At 43.4% G+C, this 22,736-nt stretch overlaps 1 protein-coding gene across 7 annotated transcripts in view; it reads right to left on the bottom strand.

The window, feature by feature from the left end:
- The window catches only part of SLC38A4 (solute carrier family 38 member 4), a 68,688-nt gene that overhangs the window by 33,761 nt on the left and 12,191 nt on the right, over positions 1–22,736 (bottom strand). The window contains exon 1 of one of the 7 annotated variants that reach the window (XM_084749119.1): positions 12,473–12,493. The exons of 4 other annotated variants lie outside the window; for them this stretch is intronic. The gene's annotated coding sequence lies outside the window, so the exon portion shown is untranslated. Of the gene's footprint in view, positions 1–1,480; positions 1,566–3,017; positions 3,100–12,472; positions 12,494–22,736 lie in introns of those variants that run through there. 2 more of the 7 variants (XM_084749115.1, XM_084749116.1) reach the window with 2 other exon arrangements.

The following is a 22,736-nucleotide window of genomic DNA, read 5'->3' as shown; positions in this document are numbered from 1 at the left end:
GACCCTGGTTATCAAGCATGTTAGAGTTTGACCTGCAGCTAAGAAGCTCATGGAGGGGGAATCCTCAAAACAAGACATTTCTCAGATGTTGTGGCTGTGGCTCAGCATGAAACCAAGACATCAACAGTGGTAAACAAAACTGCCCTGCGTTTTTGCAGACACCAGAGTGATGACCTTCTGCAGGGACTGCAAACATTTGTTCTGCCTGATAAGTGAAAGTGGAAGGGGAGTGAGTGACGTCAGGGTGGACTTTCCACCGCTGTCATTGGTCTGTTCCTTCAGACCATCTCAGTGTTGACGAGTCTGCACCAAAAGCCTGGCACAGGCAGCAGACAGCCAACGTGGCAGTGACCCTTGTTGGGTAAGTGAATGGCAGCTGCCCATGCCACTCAAAATCAAACCTATCTTCCCTCTGAGGAACTGACTTCAAGTCAGAGCTAAAATGTGCCTCAGATAAATGACTATAGTGCTGGCGTGAAAACCAATCTGATATTACCTTCCTGTTATAGCATCCAGCAAGTTTCCCCAATGATACAACCCTACTCACACTTTGGTAGCTTCAAGACAAAGCGGTCCTCCAACTTGCTGTTTCTCATAGAGACTACCTTCCACGGGAACATCTCGGGGCTGGGGCGATGACTCAGCTCATAAAGTGCTCATTGCTCAGGCATAAGGACCTGAGTTTGATCCCCAAGTTTAAAAAAAAAAGCCAGACGTGGGCATCAGCAACCCTAGCACCAAAGAGGCAGTGAGAGGAAGGCTCTTGGGATGTACTGGCCAGCCAGTCTAGCTAAGTCCATAAGGTGCAGGTTGAGTAAGTAATCTTAGCTAAAAAATAAAGTGTAGAGTAGATGAGAAAATACCCAGTGCTGACCTCTCTCTCTCTCTCTCTCTGTCTTTCTCTGTCTCTCTCTCTGTCTCTCTCTCTCTGTCTCTCTCTCTGTGTGTGTGTGTGTGTGTGTGTGTGTGTTTGTGTGTGTGTCTTTCTCTCTCTGTCTCTCTGTCTCTCTGTCTCTCTGTCTCTGTCTCTGTGTGTGTGTGTGTGTGTGTCTTTCTCTCTCTGTCTCTGTCTCTCTGTCTCTGTCTCTGTCTCTCTGTCTCTGTCTCTCTCTCTCTCTCTCACACACACACACACACACACACACAGAGAGAGAGAGAGAGAGAGAGAGAGAGAGACAGAGAGACAGAGAGAGAGGGAGGGAGGGAGGGAGGGAGAGACAAAGAGACAGAGAGAGAGAAGCAGAGACAGAGACAGAGAGACAGGGAGAGTTTTAGGATGCTCTTAGAAAAGAAGAAGCCACCTTATTTACTTGAGTATTTTAGTGTCCTGTCTTCTGTCCCATACTTAGACGCTGCTTAGAAATAGCCTCTAGGAAGACCTAAAATTTTTTAGAATAAACTGCCCTATTCGGAGGCTTTGTCCTCCATGGTGATTGCATGCTTAGCCAGGCGAGGGAGGGGCGTGTGACTGTAAACCCACCAGAAGGATTGCTTTGAGTCTGAAGCCAGCTTAGTCTGCAGAATGCATTCTGGGTCAGTGTGGGCTGTTGTGTGAAGCCCTATCTCTGAAACAAAAACAAAGCAAAACAAAAACATCACATGCTTGCTAATAGTAGGAATAGAGGACTGTTCATAAAATGGGAGTATGCTCTCTTCCTACAGATTTTTTTTCTGGGAAAAGACATAGTCAACTTAGTCCTTATTTTCCCATAAGCCAGCTTATGGGACATACAGGGACACAAAGCAAGTATAACCTGCTCAGAGGAAACCCATTGTGCCACTCAGTTTAGTCAGTGGTGCCTAAGAACCACCATGGCCACGAATACAGGAAGTCCCTAAATGTCACATTCCATAGCAGGTTCAAGCCCACCTCCAGAGATGCCTTTTTGTCGATTTTCACTTCCTTTGAAGCAACTTATATATTAAAAAACAATAGCGTCAATAACCTTTGGCATATATTGTAAGACACAGTTAAAGAAGCCCTTTAAGTTTGGCTATCACAGCTCTAAATGATGGCGTCATATGTTTTAGGAGTATAAGTTCCATCATGAGAATTCTAGAAATAATTAAAGTATAAATCTAGACCAGAGGCTCTGGGGTTATAAAAGAACGGCCATCTTTTTTTTTTTGGGAAACGTGGCTAACTTCACATAACTTGTCAAGAAGGTTCTTTAAAGCCACTGTCTGAGAGTATGAACTATTTCTTGAGATTGAAATGCTTCCCCTAGGGTATAACACTCCTGGTTTTGCTCTGGTTGTTTTAGTGGAAACCGTCACCGGTTTCTCTATCAGATAGATGCTCAATGCTCTAGAGTGTGCGAGGCCCCAACCCGCCTGGCCCATGTGAGAACAGCTGTTTCTAGACCCCCCATTCTTGACCTTCAAAACCTGAAGTCCTATTTATTCAATCTCACAGGCTCTTCTTATGACTTTGATCTTTTTTAAAAAATGTTCTTTTTAAAATTGTGATTTTAAAAAACACACAGGAAGACAAAACTAGCTCTCTCTCTCTCTCTCTCTCTCTCTCTCTCTCTCTCTCTCTCTCTCTCTCTCTCTCTCTCCAGTAGCCAGGACAAATACTTTTCCATTCCTACCTTCATTCGTGGGACATTCTTTCTTTGATCAAATTTCTGTGGATTTTGTTGAATGGTGTTACCTGAAGTCAGGATTTTTACAACTACACATCTTTTCCTAACTTTTATTCTAGCCAGTGATTTACCAGAAACCACACGTAGGGAAACTGCCTGTTGGTTTGGCAGTATTTCCTTTTCCTATTATTCACTGTCCAATTTTTTTGATCATCCCTAAAGCCATTTGCAAAAGAACAGTGCAGCCGGGATCTGGATAAATAATTTCAATGTCTGATAGATAACATATTGAACAGATCTTTTTAAGAAAAAAGCTATCCATGTAGTATTTTCAAACATTTTAATTTGTAACGGATAAGCAATCAACACAATATAAAGAAATCAAACACTCCTGTCACTCTGTGAACATGTATGTAAAGCCAACTGTACCTTAATTATTTATCCAGTCCTGTGCAGTCTTTCATGAATTGTTTGGGATGGCAGACCCCTGTCACAGAGGTGACTTATCTGAACTTTTGGAAAGCAAGACAATGATTTAAAGGCCAGTGGGAGTGAACGACATAAGCCAATCAACACTAACACCTAGACCTCAACATCACCCTCGGTCCAGCTTGCGTCACCTTAAAAGACAGGCACTCACTTGGTTTGCTATTGCTCACTTGGCTTAAACACTGGTCACACCAATTTCTGTTTGCTTTTAGAATTTTGGCTTTTACACAACGAAGCTCTTATTGGAAGTTTTACTTTGCTGTCACATTGCATTAAGACAAAATCTATTGTGTGGTCAGAGGATGATAAATCTAGAAGCATTAATTTATCGAGTTTTACAAATTGACAATATAAAGTTAAAAAAAAAAGAGAGAGAGACATTAAACAGTCACACTGTTGAATGTCCTAGTCAGAATGTCAAGATGATGCTGGTTACATAGGACTGTCTTCCTTTGAGTTGTTGACCTGCTCAGAAGACATTTTACAGAACGGCAGTACCTCCAACAGTACCGAGCTACTAAAGGTGCCAGATGGGAGATCCTAAGCCTCTGTCAACCATTGCTGCCTCCCTAGAGGTGGTGTGCTATGAGAGCAAGCTCTGGGATGTTCCAAAAAATTTTCTAAAAGCATATATTTTCTCTTTAGAAGAAACAAATCTATTTAGCGCCCACACACCATAAGAGGAAGTCTAACGTGGTGGCAAGTAACTTATCTGCAGTAAAAAATTGATCAACTAGACATTCTAAGGGGAGATGAGAAAGAAGCAGAAACCAACGCAGATTCAGGCTCTTCGCCTTTTAAATATTTATGACGTAAATGATCTCGCAACCAATCAGAAGCTCTGTTACAACAGGCCATCAACTCCTGTTCCTATAAAAACTAAACATTGCCCTCTGGTTAAGAAATACCCAAGTTGATGCAATACACAGAACACTGGTGGCACATGGGCACCCCCATTCCTCACGGAACACTTGTGGCACATGGACATACCCGTTCCTCACGGAACACTGGTGGCACATGGGCACCCCCGTTCCTCACAGAACACTTGTGGTACATGGACATACCCTTTCCTCACAGAACACTCGTGGTACATGGACATACCCGTTCCTCTCTTCCTCATTAGTGTGCCCGTCTGGTTTATTTACTTGAAGATGGTATTTTTATTCTTATCTGTAATGGTGTGTTCTCCGCTTCTAGAGTTTTCTCTTGGTTTTGGTTTGGGCCTCTCCCCTCCCCCACCCCCACCCCCCAGATGAGGGCTATTGCAATTCAGTGAGAAAAGAATACTACTCACATGAATTTCAGGGAAATCTGAAAAAATACTTTTCAAATGACTGTGGCCCTCATTTAATTGGATTTCATCCTGTCTTCGAGGTTATCAAATAAAGCTGAGGATAAGCAAGCAAAGATTTGCAAATTTGCAATAATAGTTAGAAAATTGAATGCTTCTAGCAAAATTCTATTTCCTAGTGGGCCAATTGATCCAGCATAGATGTATTCCCAATAGAACTTTATTGTATAGTCTCATATTCAATATGGAGCTGATGTGTATATACTTCAAACATTTTACTTTCCTTAATAGTTTATGTTTTGGCTTCCTCATTATTCTCATTTTCAAGTGTAATGAGTAATTAAAGAAATTAGCATGTTATGTTAAAATTACAAACATAGTTCCATGGCCTTTTTTATTCCAAATTTCTCTATGTAGACAAATTCCAATCACACAATTTCTAACACTGACTTAAAATCAAATCCATGCACGTGGAAACTAGCTCAAAGGGCCAAGGCCCTATTGTTGTTAGGGACCATTTGTGTTTTCATAGACCATTTCCACACGTTCAAATGTGGCCAAATACTGAAGAAACTGTATGGTCTTCCCTTGACAATAGGCGGATAACCAGACTTGTATGTGACACTGTAACACCTGATTATTTCTTACAATCAGGTCAGAGTGTGATTTCATATGCACCTTGTGATAGATTTATGCTGTTTTGACTTTTACAACGTCCTAAATACAATATGTTCAGTCATGTTCTGGGATGGTTGAAATGCCATTATAGAAGGAGGTATGGGATCACAAAGTTGATCTCTTAAAAGTGAAAATGATGGGCAGGTATGCTCGCACACACCTTTAATCCCAGTACTTAGGAGGCAGAGATGGATCTCTGAGTTGGTGGCCAGCCTGCTCTACAGAGCAAATTCCAGGACAGAGAACGCCTAGAGAGACCTTTAAAGGAGATTGTAAATGTGTGTTACTCTTTCCCACTATTTTATTTCGGGTTCCTTAACGCCCCTACCTCCCTTCTAACCCACCTTCCACTACATAATGGAGAGAAAACCCAGGTAAAAAGGTGACAAACACTTTAACTGAGCCCTTTCAAAGAACTCACAAGTAGATAATTCCACAAATGGGGCAGACATGTTGGTCTATGTGGGCACATGTCCCGTGAAGACTAACACCCTGGCTTCCTAGGCTCTGTCACAGTTAACACCGACTTGACTGCAGTGTCCCCTAGGGACTTGTCAAGTACAGAGGCGTTCCTAGAGGCTGAGGTCTTCCAGGAAGTTTGGGGCCTCTGGCTGAGAAGAAAGGGCATCTGAGATCCCACTGGGCAGAGAGAGGGGACATGTTCTGACAACGTGAGAACCCTTGTGGCCAGAGCGGAGACCTTCTGACAGGATAGGAGAAGAAAATGAAGGGATCTAGACGGACGAGACTGAGCCTGGCAACGCGGATGCTCGAGATGAAAGGCCTGGAGTCTTCTGAAGAACACACTATGGCTGCCATGGTAACGCAGAGAGGGTTGGTAGCTGGGACAAGGCTGACTGACATGATGGTTTGGGATTCATGTAATCTGCCTGTCCGAGAAAGATGACGGAAAGGGAGAGAAATAGAATTCAAAGTGAAGTCAATAGGAGTTTGGCTTTTTTTCCTTGAATTTTTTTTAATCATCTTTTTTTCAGTTCACAATACAGGCTATGACTTTTATGACTACGTTATGAGAAAGGAGAAACTTGAAATCAAACCTTTTCCTCACATAGCAAAGGGCTTTCACTCACTTTTTTTTCCTGTTATCTTCACGCAGAGAAGATCCCCGAAAGTACATCCCAAGAAAATTTTACTAATTTGAAAGCACAAAACTACCGAGTCACAAGAGACTTCGAATACAACAGTGTGTGGAATCCAAATTTGCCTCTGCCATGTTTAAAACTGCTGAAGTCTCCTGTTGGAAATGTCAGCTTCAACGGTGCCCTCAGGGGACGTTAGCAGGAGCAGCTTAAAACTGGTCAACAATGAAAACACACACACACACACACACACACACACACACACACACACACACACACACGGCAACCTTAGCCTGACCACCTCAGCATGTTGCAATGGTACAGGAAGGTCACGCTTTGTTCTCACCTTGATGGCACCTACTTTTCTAACTTTAACCGTGGAACAAAATAATACTTGGAAATGGATTCTGGTGTGGCGGAATCCAGGGAAGACACACAATCCCAGGGGTGACTAAGAAACCAGGTGGTTTACTTTTTAATAATTTTACAACATCCACATGCTGTCTTTTACCTGCACGTGCACACTTACTTTTCTTGCTCTCACTTTACTCTCTCTTCATGTTAGCCAACCTCCATCTTCTGGCTGTTGCTTTTCTTCTTCTTCTTCTTCTTCTTCTTCTTCTTCTTCTTCTTCTTCTTCTTCTTCTTCTTCTCTTCCTCCTCCTCCTCCTTTTTCTTCTTTTTCTTCTTCTTCCTTCTCCTCCTCCTTTCCTCCTCCTCTTCTCTTTCTTCTTCTTCCTCCTCCTCCTATTCTTCTTCTTTTTCTTCTTCTTCTTCTTCCCTTTTTAAAAATAACTTTCCTATGCTTTATGTTACACATTTGCTTAACTCACTCATTTGTTTATAAACACAGGGTTTCTGTGCATTTGAACCTGTGACCCTCCTGCCCCTACTACTCAAGCATTATGGGTCTGTTCCATCATGTCTGACATTAACTATAGCATACTGTATTCGTGGTGCGCTAGTCTTCAAGAAGAGTCGCTGCTGGTCATTGCTAGCCCTTAGGGTCATAAACTCAATTGACGAAGCAGATGACGAGCTCTCTGGTTTGCTCTCATGGTCTTCCTGAGCCAGTTCAGGTGTTTTTGGAGGTGAACAACTACGCGAAGCATTCATGTACCCAGTCTCTCCCCACGCGTGGAAGCTCACAGTATTCAGCAGGAAACAGTCTGCCGCTTCTCTGGGGCGGGTGCAGTTTGAGATGGGAGTTTCTCTGTATAGCCCTGGCTGTCCTGGAGCTCGGTCTATAAACCAAGCTGGTCTCAAACTCACAGAGATCCACCTGCCTCTGCCTCCTGAGGGCTGGGATTAAAGGCATGTGCCACCACCACCTGGCATTAAATCTCTTTTTATCTGCATTCTGACCTCTACTATCGCGCATCCTCCTCACCGACAGCCCGGTAGTGAAGGTGCCCGCGTCCTGTGCGGACAGCTTCCCATGGGTCCTACATTCCTTGCTTCAACTTATATTATAAAACAAAAACAAAAGAACAAACAAGAAACATGTAACAGACTATAAGATTGCATATTGCCTTCAGAAGCCACATGCATCACACCTATTGTAAACCGAAAGGTGAGGTTGTTTTTCTTTCTGTCTGCCTTCCTTTCTTTATTTCTCTGATTTTGAGGCAAGGGCTCACACATCCTAGGCTAGCCTCCAACTTGCTATATAACCGAGGGTGACCTTTCTGGTCCTTCTGCGGCCACTTCCTGAACGCTGGCATTCCAAGAACGCGCCGTCATACTCCGTTTAGTCAGCACTGGGGTGGAACCCAGGGCTTCACAGGCGCCATGTCATGGATTCTCTTCCAGCTCCATGCCCTGGTCCCCTTTAGTAGACAGACAGACAGACAGACATATATATATATCTATGTCTGTATATCCCTGGCACGTTGGCCTACTAGAATTTTTTGTTTTTGAAGCGGAAAACACATTAACCTAACGAAAATCTGAAACTGTAGTACCACTTCAGTACACGTTTTCCATTGTAACCACCCGTAAATGTCACAACGTTGTCCAGTTCTCCCACTGCTTTTTCCCAGAGTCCTGGTGGAATTCTGCAATGAACTCAAGGCCCCCTCATCAGTTTTCCAAATGTCTTAGCACACGCACATTGTAAATTACTCTATGGATAGCTTCATTTTATGAAATCTTCAAAAGTCCAGATCTGTGATCCTCCTAACAAGGAGACCCTGAAGGGCTTTTCAGCCTTGGTCCCAGGATGGGAGAGGTCCCAGGATGGGAGAGGTCCCAGGATGCTCGGGAGGGAGCTGCTACCCACCTGACCTAAGACTTCTGAGGAAACTGTGAACTCGAAGGCACTTGTCTCTCTTCAACCCAGCCTACGCCACCTCTGGTTATACAATGGGCTATTTTGGAAATGTTTGAATAACCAACAGCTACCTTGCAAAATTAGCAAACAAGTTTGGTAAAGGTTGACAAATTTATTGACTTTGCCACTGACCGAAGTAGAAAACTGTATTTAGCCTCAGCTGACAGAAGTTCTCTGTAGATGGCAGTTTATGAGCTTGATTTTTTTTTTTTTTTTTTGCAGTTTTCCCCTTTGAAACAGATCTTTCTGATCTGTCTCGTTTCTCGAAGTCACGTTGAAATGACAGAGAGGAAAGTGTCACAAATTCACTCTAATCTTTCACTCAACTAGACATAGTGAATAAAAGCAACAAGGTCTTTAAATAAAACTTATAGGAACTAAAAACATAACCTATGGAAATTCTAAATATTAAAATAGACTTCTTTAAAAAGCTTACTTGCAATGGTGATTCTTAGCCCTTAAAATGCCGGCTAGAGGGTGGTGGGGTTGGCTTGGTGGGTAAAGCACTTGCCATGCAAGCGTAAGGACCTGGCTTCCCATCTCAGAAAGATGGGCACAGTAGGTGCTCCCATAAGACCGGTGTTCCTCTGACAAGATGGCATGTGGAGGAAGGAGAACCCTCAGGGCTTCACAGGACGGCTAGCCTGGCATACGCAGCAACAAAGTGATGGCCTCAAGCAAGATGGAAAGTGAGGACTCTCTCTCTCTTTCTCTCTCTCTCTCTCTCTCTCTCTCTCTCTCTCTCTCTCTCTCTCTCTCTCTCTCTCTCTCTCTCACACACACACACACACACACACACACACACACGATGCAAACACTCCACACACACAGATTATGTACACAAAAAAAGCCTATTAGATAAAATAGCATGGCTAAAAGGTGCATAATTATCGCAATATCTCCAAAACAACTGACTCTGTTCTGTTCATACTGATTCTGTTCTCCATACTGCTAATGAATAGAGTTGAGTTGGTTCCCTTTTCTGGTTAACAGCAACTGGTGCTTTAGACAAACATGCAAACAAGCAATAAACAAAACCAAAAACTTCACATTCCTCGGGGTCGCAGTACACCCGTTACCCTTGCTCTCTTTCACATTCCCATCTGTGTTCCCATTATGAAAACACATTTTCTAAAAGAACGATTTACTTTTGTAATTCTGTTAGCTACTGGACTTGGTAACTCTCATATTGTGGCTGGGTCCCCAAGGGCAGTGTTTAGAGGTGGGGCTTTCCGCGACGCCCGGACCTAACCCGTGGGTTAACCCCTCGGCACAACAAATCATAACCAAATAGATTGCTAGTTGGTGACAGAAACTGTTTGTGAAGGGTGTACCTCGCCTCCTCTCCTTGACTTTCACCACGGGCTCTACCACGTGTTTCCCAGCATGGCGGTCGGCCTCGCTCTGCGCAGGCCCAGAAGCCACAGACTGAGACATCTCAAACTGTGTGAGTCACAAGGAATCGTTTGTCCCTTAAGTTGATTTTTCTCAAGTATTTACTCATAGTAACAGAAAACTAACATCCTTGCTTAGCAGACAGCATTGTTTGATGGTCTGTGTGCGGGGTGTGGGTAGGGCAGGGGAGGGGAGGGAGGGCAGGGGCGGGAGGGGAGGGCTCTTGACGATCTCCATGGACACATCAGTGAATGGGGGAGGATTGTTTGAAATGAGTCTCTTCATTGGAAGGAGCACAGAGATCGCTTCCCCTGACGGGTTCCAGGATGAGGTCACACTGCACCCTGAGCCCTGCACGTGCTGCCCAGCTGCTGTGTTCTTCTCAAGGAGCTGGGCAACATAACTCAGCTTTGCCTGTTCTACCGGTTACTTTAGTTAAGAGTTACACCTCTGGCCCAGGGGTGGTGGTGCACGCCATTAAGCCCAGCACTTGGAGGCAGAGGCAGGCAGAGCTCTGTGAGTTCGAGGGCAGCCTAGTGTACAGAGTGAGGTCCAGGACAGCCAGGCTGCACAGAAAAAAAAACTTTGTCTCAAAATTCTATGTACGTAAATAAATATATACAATTTATATCTATCTATTCTATATATGAATTATAACTCTGGAGGCTGGGTGTGAAATCAATGCTACCAATCTTCTTTTAAGCAAACGTCTTGACCTATCCAGTGGCATAGCAGCAGAAGGGAGTCATTCAGACAGACGGTATATTTAGGTTCGAGGAAGGGTTTAAGTCTGTCTAGACAATCGATTTAAATTAGCTATAAACAACCCGCCTTGTTTACTCTGATTAATAATAGACTATGCCTGGATATAGTTGGCACTGTATAAACGTTGAATGAATAAAAGTTTTTATTAAAGGCATTGGTTCAAGTTGTCCATCCAAACTTGTCTCTAGAAATTATTTATAAGGTAGCAATGAGACATACAATGACAATTCTAACTGGTGTGTGTGTGTGTGTGTGTGTGTGTGTATGTGTGTGTGTGTGTGTGTAATCCCCTGGGATCAGAGCCCCCTATGAAATGCTGGAGTGAGTGAGCGCTTGACCCACAGGGGGACTGATGAGCTCCATAGGAGAAAGCACCTTCTCACATAGCAGCAACCATTCAAAGTACACGGTCAGAAAGGGAGAAATGATAACACACAGAACACAAGAATGAAGCCCTGTACTGCTCTGTCACGTCCCCAGTGTTGTCTTAAAATGTACAAACACGAGGGCTGGAGCGATGGCTTAAAATCACTTGCTGCTCCTCCAGAGGATCCAGTTTGGATCCCAGCACCCACATCCTATGGCTCATAACCAACTTTAAATCCAGCTCTGTCTGGGGGATCCCATGCCCTCTTCTGCCCTCCTCAGGCGTCCAAGCATCTGTACAAACACACGCACTAAATAATAATAATAATAAATAATAATAATAATAATAATAATAATAATAATAATAATAATAATTTTAAAGACCATATAAATGTAACATAAAAATATACAAAGAAGAAAATGGCTGAAATAACATACACCAGATAGTTATTTCTAGTATATGAAAAGGTAGATAATATTCATTTTGGCTCATCTATACCTTTGATCAACCTTTAAAAAAATTATGGATTACTGTTGTTTTCAGGAAAAAAAATGAAGATAATTAGAAACAACCAAAACCAAAGGGCTCCTCTCTGAGGTTTTTCAAAAACTGCTAGTCACTGCTCTCCAGTATCAGCCACTGGACCTCTCTTTTTAGTGAGAATATTTTAGGTACTTAGCTATCAAAGTTTCTTTTTTAAAAAAATTCCTTCTGAATGAGCACTTGCCCTATTTCAGCTTCTGTTGCTGAAATAAACAACTGACCAAAGCAACATGGAAGAGGAAAGGGTTTCAACTTAGAGCTCCCAGTCCATGCCAAGGGAAGCCAGGGCAGGCACGCAAGGCAAGAACCTGCCCTCAGGAACTGAAGAGAAGCCATGGAGGAACACTGCTCACTGGCGTGTTCCCTAGGCCCTGTTCAATCTGCTTTTTATACAACCCTGGACTACCTGCCCAGAGGTAGCAGGCAACACTGACATTGGACTGAACCCTCCCACATTAATTTCCCGGCAAGAAAATGCCTCGCAGACTTGTCTACTAGCCAATCTGATGGAGGTACTTTCCCAATCGAGGTGCCTTCTTTCCGGATGACTCTAGTTGACAAAGACCAACCAACACAGCATCCATGAGCAATCCCAAGATAAAATGGCAGGCCTCCAACTTCTTCCTGAAAGGCTGGGCTCCCTCGCTGTAAGCTGTACTCTAGCAAGCCTCAAAATACTGTCTAAAAATGCAGAACTTTGTGTGTGTGTGAAACGGAAAGATAATCAGTTTCTGTGGTGCATAATAAGGAGTTATTCACCTCCATTTACTCGTTCAATAACCAATATTAAATAAAAACAAAAGACCCAGTTTCCGTGCTCAGGATCTGTTCCCTTAAGAGCATCTGTTGCTGAAATGGTTATGATGGCATAAGAGAGTATAAAAACGCCCACTGGAGGGGAAGAAGTATGGTACCCAGCCTGACCTGAAAGGGACAGAGATGAGCATCCTAGAAGAGATGATGGATTGGCTGAAACTGAAGGAAGAAACAAGAGTCCTCAGAAGAAATACTGCATGGAGAGCAGATGGCAAGCAGAAAACACAGCATTCACCGTCGAAGGACTTATGAGGTGCCGTTGGCTGCTAGCAGCATCTGCCGTGTCGAAGGACAGAGAGCTCACTAGAGGAGTCACGCGCAACTTTGGGTATCAGGTTTTATTCTTACTACTCAGCTAGAACCAGTACATACAACAATCCAACGCACTTGCACCACACAGAGTTCAGAGATGCCAAGAAAAAGTGCTGATGAAAGGACCGTGGACCGTAAACATCACTAGCACATGCCTTACTTGCCGGCTTGGGTCGCTCCTGAGAAAGCAAGCCTGTGCTGGCTTGGGCGTCTGCTCTATATCTGGGCCATTGAGATATCCGTGGCATATACTTGGTCAAGAAGGAAATAGTTCAGGTTTGTATGGTAGAAATGCCCCTTAAGGTGAGGCACAGTGTGTCTTCATAAGCCCGCCATAAGCTGAAGATGTGCTTATGACATTGGTTATTATATTACTGAACATCATAGATTAGGCATCCACTTTAAAGCTACCCAGACGTCTACAACTGGATGTTATGAGGGAAGATGGCAGTAGATAAATATAGAAAGAGAGTAAATAACAGTAAAGACATCTGGAACAGTCATAAGGAATTGTGGTATTAACCATCTTCCGAAAATATTTATAATACTTGTAAGAATGGGAGGATACAAGGGATGGGATAACAATTGAGATGTAATATGAATAAATTAATAAAATATATTTTAAAAATACTTGTAAGTCTGTGTATAAATATACATATACAGTCTAAATGAAAACTTCTTACCTGGGCTGACAATGTTCTCACCTAGATTCATAAACAAAAGCCCCAACACTAGGCATGAGAAGCTCTCCTTTGAGTCTTAGGTTAGGGTTGTTCAAGAGACCAACTCCAAACCATTACAGAGTGTTGCTATTGCCTTTGGTTGACCTCCAGAGGTGTAAGATAAGTCCTTATTGCTGAACACAGCATACACTTCAGACACAGAGGCTCCTGAGCTAGATCTGACCTGAATGTCTCCTCCCTGAGGACTGGCTCTCAACGCTGCCAGAGGAATGATGCAAGCTTCCGATGGAAGGAAGCAACAAGTATCTTACCCAGCTGTGATGCCTATGAACCACAATAATTGATAACCCAGAGGGTCTTTTTTCTTTTAATTTTTTAATTGAAAAATAAAATCATTCATATTACATCTCAATTGCTATCCCATCCCGTGCATCCTCCCATTCCTCCCTCCCTCCCGCTTTCACCCCATTCCCCTTCCCTATGACTGTGACTGATGAAGACCTCCTCCCCTTGAATATGATGCTAGGGTATCAAGTCTCTTCTTGGTAGTCTGCTATCCTTCCTCCGAGTGCCATTGGGCATCCCCATCAAGGGGACATGGCCAAATAAGGGGCACCAGAGTTCATGTGAAAGTCAGTCCCCAGTCTCCACTTAACTGTGGGGAATATTCTGTCCCTTGGCTAGGTCTGGGTAGGGGTTTGATGATGACTGCACATATTGTCCTTGGTTGGTGCCATAGATCGAGCAGAACCCCTGGGCCCAGATCTGCCCATCATAGTGTTCTTACTAGTCTTAAGTCCTTATTAGTTCTTATTAGTCTTAAGACCCACCCAGAAAGAGAGAAATTGTGTGTCTGGTACTGTAAGCCTAGCCAACTACCCAGGCCTAGTAAAGTCATGGATCTTGGAAGAGAACCTACCATTGCTCCATTACTAAGCCAGCACAATCCTTAGCTACACTGTCGTCTTCATTGCACATCAAGAAAACTCCTCGGGCTGGAGAGATGGCTTAGAGGTTAAGAGCACTGACTGTTCTTCCAGAGGTCCTGAGTTCGATTCCTAGCAACCACATGGTGGCTCATAACCATCTATAATGTGATCTGATGCCCTCTTCTGACATGCAGACACAGCACTGTACACATAATAAATAAATAAATAAATATTAAAAAAAGAAAAAAGAAAATTCCTCTTTCCAATGGGCAGAAGAGATTACAGAAAACCACAACCCGTGGAAATACATGGTTGGGGAGCCCAAATTCCAGCTGACATTTCAACAATACAACGCTTGCACTTAATGCTCACGGATCATCTAGGAAAGCGGTGGGGGACAGGGGTGGAAAAAAACTGTAAGAGCCAGAGGATCTGGGGGTTTGCTGTAAGACTGTGTCTCTGAGGAATGTCAGAGGCTGCACCCACAAACTCTCACCAGCATGCTTAGAAACATGAGCTGAACAAGGACAACAGCAATAGACGTGCTAATGCGGATGGGAAAAGCCCATGATGCCTCAGCCCCACACAGAGAGCCACAAGCAACTAAGGATGCTGAGATCAAGAGGAATCGTTATTCTTCAGGAAAAGTACATCAAGTAGTTACCCAGTACCGACTAGTCAGCCCTGAAAACATACCTACAAGTACAGAGCGGGTTGTGCTCATATATTTAGGAATATCTGTAATAACAATGAATAAAAAAGGCCATGAATATTGGAAAAGAGAGCAAGGAGGGTTCATAGGAAGGCTCGGAGGGAGAGGGGGGAAGGGAGAAACGGTGTCATTGTATTATAATCTCAAAAATCTGAAAGAAATAATTTGTAAAAGGCATGTAAGCCTTCGGGCAACAGACAAAGCCATTGTGAGAAGAAGCTACATTCCATACACTATGTGAAGAACTAAAAAAAGAAAAAGAAAAAGAAAAGAAAAGAAAAGAAATTGAAACTTACGAGTCTTAAACACACGGTACACATAATTATAGCTCAACCTGACCAAATGTCTTTCTCCCAGCGAAGCTCTTTTGCCGTCATTCAAGCTAAAAGCTCTTTAACGGAAGTGGCAACTGTATGCCATAGAACTCAAAGAATCACCAAGATGTTTGCTCACCGGAAACTCTCAAAATACGATTCTCTGTTGGCGTAATAATCTCAATTTAAAATATTTCAATTTAATTCTCCTATTCAAAAGAGAAGTGGCCTTTAGTGCTTTTGTTTCTTTTCCTTCCCTGCTTCCAGCCAATGCACTCACCATTCCATCAGCAAGTATCCATTAGGCACCAGGTGTATACAGCCGTGCTCCGTGCCTCCACGGCCCTGGCCGCCTGCCTTCCTACTTCTGTCTTACTATGGTGGGTCAGAAGCCTTGGGATTCTTGGGGTAGCCTTAGAGTTGAGCTGATGTACACAGAACTCTTTGACATGGACATTGGATGGATGGATGAGTGCATGGAATTGTGGGTTGTGTTATGGCAGGCTCTCTATACACGCTTCTGCATTTGTCTGTTTGGCAATGTACGACTTCGTGTCCCATCCACAGAAGCTCAGCTTCTCCTTTGTCTCTCTTGTTCTCATTCAAGGATTCTGGTGGGAGCCCTGCTCGGCTCCTCCCGGCTATAAGAAGCTAGAGGTCTGGAACCTTGTTCTTTTGTGTTTCTGCCTTGTGCATGCTTGGGGACAGGCTCACATGTTCACATTGTCGGCCTTCTACAAGAGCGTGGTTTGCACATTTTCCTGAGACTCCTGCCTAGACTTGACTCTAATCTCTATCGCTTCTTAGCGCTCTGACTTTGGGAAAGGTGTTTGCCATTTCTCTTTGCCTTTTCCCTTGCCTCAGTTTCCCCACCTATAAAAAAAAAAGGAAGCAATAATGCCTGTCTCACACTTCCATTATGAAAGTTAACTGAGTTAATAATGTTTGTGCAGTGTTCAGAGGGGTATCTGGCACATGGTGAAGATGGTTTAAAGAGCTGTTGGCATCGCTGATGCCCACTCACCCCGCCATACACGTGGTTAAGAGGGCTTTGTCAAGTGTGTGTGTGTGTGTGTGTGTGTGTGTGTGTATGTGGTGGCACACACCTGCAATCCCAACACTCTGTAGACTGAAGCACAAAGAACATTAAGTTTGAGGCCAGCCTGGGCTACATAGCAAGAGTGCATCAAACAAACAAACAAAACAAAAAGCCAAACAACAACAACAAAAGCATTTCGGAATCCCAGTTTTCTCTTTATAATTGGATCTAACAAAGCTTACGCCAGCATACTTGGAGGGTTAAATGTGATAGCAGATAACAGGCATTTTCATGTTCTGGCTAACTACGGTATCTTATTGTTTGCTTATGTGGGCAATGTGATGTTCCTAAATGCGCCTACAGGATTAGGTCGGTATAACAGCTCTTGCTTTGGAAGTGTCACTGCCCCTTGCTGGCCTGCTGTTTCGCCTGCTAGGCTATTGATCAGCTCTGTCAGAAAACTGGAAAAGGACAGTTTTTGGCCCTGACCTGTAGAGCCTCAGAAAACAACCTTGTAATAAGACATGGTCTGCAATGTGTGTTTGTTTAATATTAACCAATATGTGAAACAGAACAGCACTGTGGTACAAATCTATTTCTGAACCTGTCTTTAGCAGTGTTTAAACACACCCACACATGTCCAGGCAGATTTGGGGGGGCGGGTCTTGCTTGGCGGAGTTATTATTCTTTTCGGTGAGTCTGACAAAACTTCAAGACACGCAGATGAATGAAAACACATTTTCCAAATGCCAAAGTACATTGTCACTTGCATTCTGAGCTTTGAGGACACAGGGCCATCAGTCTCGGTCCCATCCATTTCTGGAGTAGTCCCAGCAAGACAAGCCCAGCAAGACCTTTTAATGCATCCGGAAGACAGTATGAAGAAGTGTGTGACATGGGAATGTGGTGTGAGATACTTGCCTATGAAATATAGATGAGATAGTGTGCATGAATTAAGTAGATCTGAGAGCAAAAATTACTTTGTAAAGGATTCTAAGCGGCTCCAGAGAACATTTCCCCCCTTTCTTTATCCTCCCATCTCTCTCTCTCTCTCTCTCTCTCTCTCTCTCTCTCTCTCTCTCTCTCTTTCTCTCTCTCTCTCTCTCTCTCCCTCCCTCCCTCTCCCCCTCTGTGTGTGTGTGTGTGTAGAGTAATGAAACAATTTATGCAAAGACTTAGAACACTGAAGTAAATATAGTAAAAATTAAATATATATTGTTGCTCCTGTGGTTTAGCTCTCCATGGACCATGTAAAGTAGCAGGCACTGAGTTGACTATATTTAAGGGAACCCGCCCACTCCTACGCAGTAGATTACTTTTTGATTCAGATTACTGGCTATACGTAAAATTACTGAATTCCAATTCAAATGTTTCATTCCACATCCTTGGCTAAAATCCAGATGCTCTGTTTAACTCCCAGGCTTTTGGACCAACATTTCATGAATCACTCCCCAACTCCTGACACTTAGAATGTTAACAGGGCCTTGGGACAAATAGCTTCCCCTTTAAAACACCCAGCCATTGGCCTGATGAACTTCTTGAACAGTGAACCTTTTATAGGCTGAAAAGGGGGTATTTTTAAGGGAGTGCAACCTGCCTGGTCATCTGCAGTGCGGCTCTGCGTGCCGTCATGTGCCTTTACTCTGCCTGGTGTTTAATAAAATATATGAGCTTGCCACAGCAACTTCAGCAAGGCAAACCTGTACATTTCTAAGACAGGAAGAAAATTTTTAAAGAAACACACAAACATGTTTTAGTTTATATGTGCAAACTAGGTACTTGGCAGAATAGAAATGTGTATTATAGTAATATTTTACTATTAGACCATATGGTTTTAAATCTTTATTTTATTTATCATGTGTATTATTTTTAACAAATGGAGTCTTAGTGGTAAGCATATCTGGGTGATGATAAAGAGCACGCAGCCAGAACAGTCCCTGACTTGGGTTCCTGGCTCTCATTTTAGGGAAAAAGCAAAATTGGACATGTAAACAGATTTTATTTTTGCCTAATGTCTTCTGTTACTTGCTAAAGGTAAACCTTGAAGAGATTTTTAAAAAACAAGCAAGCAAGTACTCCGTTATATTTCTAAGAATGGGTACAGGACATTTCCTCTAATTTATCATGAGAAAATAATTTTTGCATTGGTGTCAAGTCAGGCAGTTCAGCCCCATCAAGGCCCATCAAGGCCCATCAAGACCCATCAAGGTCCGTGGGCAGTAGAGTATGTAGTTATCCCAGCAGCCCCCCCCCACCTCCTATCTATTTTGGTAAAGAATAAAGGAATTATTTTTTTAATGATGTATATTCTCATGAACATATTCATTATTTTGTAAGATGATTTACAAAGCATTTCACAAAGATGGAAATTAAAATTCTGGAGTGGTATGTGTGTAAAGTGTGGGGGGGGAGGGGTATGAGCCTTATCAAGGGAGTTACTTTTAGTTTTCATTCTGAGGGTTTTTCCTTTTTTCAGACTTTGTAGGAAGTAACAGCATAGAAAAATCAGGCTCAAATTCCTGAAGGACTAGGGACAGAATTACAGAATGAGCTTTTTATGTCCTTCCACATGGCAATAAGAAATACAAATAAGGTACTTTTCCACTTTGATAAAAAGTTTCTAGTCTCTCTCTCTTAGAGCTTCAACACTTGGAAGTTCACACTAGGGGACTATTTTGGGGTAATCTTGGTACCCACTGTCTTTCTGCTTCCAATGGTAAGGTTGAAGCCAAGGCGTTTGGTATGCTGGGCAAGCACTCTACCACTGAGCTACATTGCCAGCCTCTGCTAATATGGAGAAACTTCTGGAAACTTTTAATTCACCTACTAGGCCTGGATAGGGTTTTTTTGGGGGGTTTTGTTGTTGTTGTTGTTTGTTTGTTTTTTGTTGTTGTTGTTCCTTTGCCTCTCAAGGCAGATCTTTTATTTTGAACGTGAAAAATGAAATTGTGGGACACAAATGGCCGACACTTCTGCAATGGTGGCTGCTCCCTCCTCACCAACTACGGCTCAGCCTGAGGCTGCACTCCTGGGTAAATGTTATATGTCCAAAACCTTCATCTCAAAGCAACAAAGCCTAAGTATAAGCTGTAACCAAGCCTGGGAGTCTCCCCCATTCCGGGCCATTTCTCCATCTCAGTGCACTAACATGCTGACTTCAAAGTTGAAATGTGTCTTGCATTTAGGCAAAACACATTTGCAGCATTAGAAAAGCAAGTCCACTGCTCCTCACACATGCCTTTATTATTATTATTTTTAATGATCCTTGGCAAAAAAAATATATAGATTCCCAAAATGCCTCATTAATTTGGATAATGTGGTATGACTCAGCCTTACTTTTTAGTTTGGACACTTTCAAGTTTGTGTAAAAGTAGACAGTATAAAATAATGTGCGTCTGCGCAGCCTCCACCATGGCACAGTTAACCATGGCCAACCTTACTCCGTCTAAAGCGTAGATCCCCCTCATGGTATTACAAAGGCTGTGTCTTCAGGATGTTTCCGTATATATCAATAATAAAAGTGCTTTTACGACACAGCCACACGGCACAAGTCTTAAATCAAAACAAAACCTTGCGCTTGCGGGCTATGTTTTGCAATCTTTGGGGAAAGTTGAACAAACACTTTCTGGTGAGCAGAGCAGGACACATTTTGAAACCTGATTCAAAGTGCGTTCCTGGTCAGCCACATCCTGCTGTCAGGAAGATCTGTCAGGAAAATCGCAAGCTCAATGTAGGACGACGTTGAGCAAAATCAGCGTTACATGCTGAACCGTCCTCGAGGCAACAAGCTAAAGAAAACACAATTCTGGCTTTTCTTTAAATATATCGATAATGCTAAATGACAAGTCACTAAGATCCATCATCAAATAAATCGCTAGGGGCGGGGTGAGAGGTAGCCGACCTTGCGCAAAGACACTTGGGAGGGCTGCCAGCCATCACCAGGAGCCCTGCTTGAATTCTGACTCAAATGACTAAGGGTCAAGCCGGGGAGGGGTCAACTGAAAATTTCAGGCATCTCTGAACACTATCTGATTGGCTGATAATAGCAAGCAAGCGTTGACGCATTTAAACTGTGGCAATATTTTACTTATTCTGCAAGGGCTCTAGGGGTGCAAGGCTGCACAGCAGAGCTTAGAGTCTTGGTGGGCTGGAACCTTCTAAAGTTGATCGCCACTGCCCCCCCCATACACATTTAGTGTGTTTTATGGCTCCCTGGTCTTGAACTATTTTAGTGACCTCCTACAGGTGGGATCTTCAGGACTTGCCTTGAACAACTGGTGTGTTTCGCTTAGCACAGTGTCCTCCACACTCTCACAGCGGCAGCCTGAATAAGACCTCATCTTACCTAATGGCGTAGGTTCTTCCACCATTCACCTGCTCATGGACAAACAGGTTGTCCTGTAACTTGGTTACTGTCAGCATCACGGCCACCTGTCAGAGATCATGATTTCAATTCTTTGGAAGAAATACCAAGAAGTGGGGGTGCTAAGTATCGCAGTAAACCAGCTTTTAATTTGGGGGAAGCCTCTGCACTGTTTTCATAACTTTTGTATCAGCAGCAGCAGCAACAGGTCCGTGTCCTTCCCAGCGCTTTCCGCCTTCTGTGATTCCTTCTGAGTCAGCCGTTCTGACAGGTGTGAGGTGGGACTTCGCCGTGCTTCTGCGTGTTCCTCAGGGAGCCGCTGGCCTGCCGTATGCCTCCTCTGGAGAACTGTCTTCTAGTCTCTGGCCCATTTTCAGCTGGATTATTTTTATGTAGTTCGGACACTGACACATATGAGAGGTGCACTTTGCAAACCTTCTCTCCCAGGTCCCACTCTCTCGTTTCCTTGGCTGTACATTGAAGCTTCTTAGGCTAATGTAGCCTTGCCTTTCCCCCTACTGCCAAGGCCAATGTCAAAAGCCTCCAGCCTATGCTTTCTTCTAAGATTATAGTTTCATGCCATATGGTCATGTTTTTAAGCCATTTTGAGAGGGGGGGGAGGTGTGGTATGTATTATGAGACGAAAGCATAATTTTTCATTGTTTACTGCATAGTTAGTTACCAACTTTTCCCAACACTCTCTTTTCTCGCGCGTGTGTCATTATCAGTTGTGCTGAACTTCAGCCGGCTGTGCTGCACGGGTTTAACTCTGGCCTTCTCTGTTCTAGTCGGGTGATCTACGTTACTATCTGCATGGCCAGCGTCTGGTAGTCTTAACTGCTTAAGCTTTGTAACACATCTGGAAACCAAGAAATGTGACGCCTCTGATTTTGTTCCTTCTGAAGGTCACTTTGGTTATTTTGAGTCTTTTGCGGTACCGTATTGACTTCAGGCTTGATTTTTCTGTCTCAGTGGGTTCTTGTTTGTTTGTTTGCTTGCTTGCTTTGCTTTTTAAGTGAGTGAGAACTTGAGAGGGCCAGTGTTGACTACATTACTCTGGGTCCTATGAACATTTTGGTAACATTAAACGTCCCATCCACGAAGCCAAAGCTTAGTGTTCCCATTTGTTTGTCACCATTAATTTCTGTCGTTGATGTTTTATAGTTTTCTATGTGCAAGCTTTCGACCTCCCTGCCTAATTTTATACCTAAATACTTTAGTCAAGTGCTATTTTAAGGGCAATTTGTTGTTGTTGCTGCTGTTGTTGAATCCTTTGGGGACATGACATGTGTAGTGTAGTTAACAGCAGATCTCTGTATGCTGACTTTTCAACATGCGACTTTATGAAAGTTACTCCCTTTTTGTGGAGTCTTTAGGATTTTTCTATACATATGATCACGACAGCCAGGGAGACAGCTCAGCAGGTGAGATGCCCACTGCACCAGCCTGGCAGCCTGAACTCAGTCCCTAAGAGCCATATAGGGGAGAGGAGAAAAGCGTGTCCTCAGAGCCGTCCTTTCACCTCCATACTCCAGTCATGTCACGAGCACACAGGGACACGCAAGTGCACGCGCGCACACACAACAACAGCAGCGATGGCATTGTGAAGTTCATACGTACCCACATGGACCACTCAGTAACCAGAGCTTGGGGGCATCCTGGGAGGAGGTTATGCTGCCATACATGTAAGCACAGATTTCCTGTCACTTAACAAAGAGAAATTACTCACGGCGCAGCCCTAGGGACTGGATCGAGTTGGAAGCTGTGACTGAAGACCCTTCCTCAGATTCTCTGCTGTTTAACGTAGTTCATCTCTGTCTAAATGTATGCTATGACTTAAACAAGACACTGTTAGCTCTGTAGCTCAGAGCGGGAACAGGGTCATTTGTGTCATCAGTGTCACCGGGAAGAGCTGTGCTAGGTGGAACACAACCAATTGGTAGGAAAGCATAATTTGTGCCAGAAAAACGTAATAATTTGGTGTTTTGTTGATCAAACCAGTTAACCCAGTAAAGAGACA

Source organism: Acomys minous (assembly GCF_964271855.1).
Source record: "Acomys minous genome assembly, chromosome: 12".
Lineage (NCBI taxonomy): Eukaryota > Metazoa > Chordata > Mammalia > Rodentia > Muridae > Acomys > Acomys minous.
Note: the sequence above shows the minus strand (reverse complement) of the source record. Positions and strands in the feature narration are given on the sequence as shown.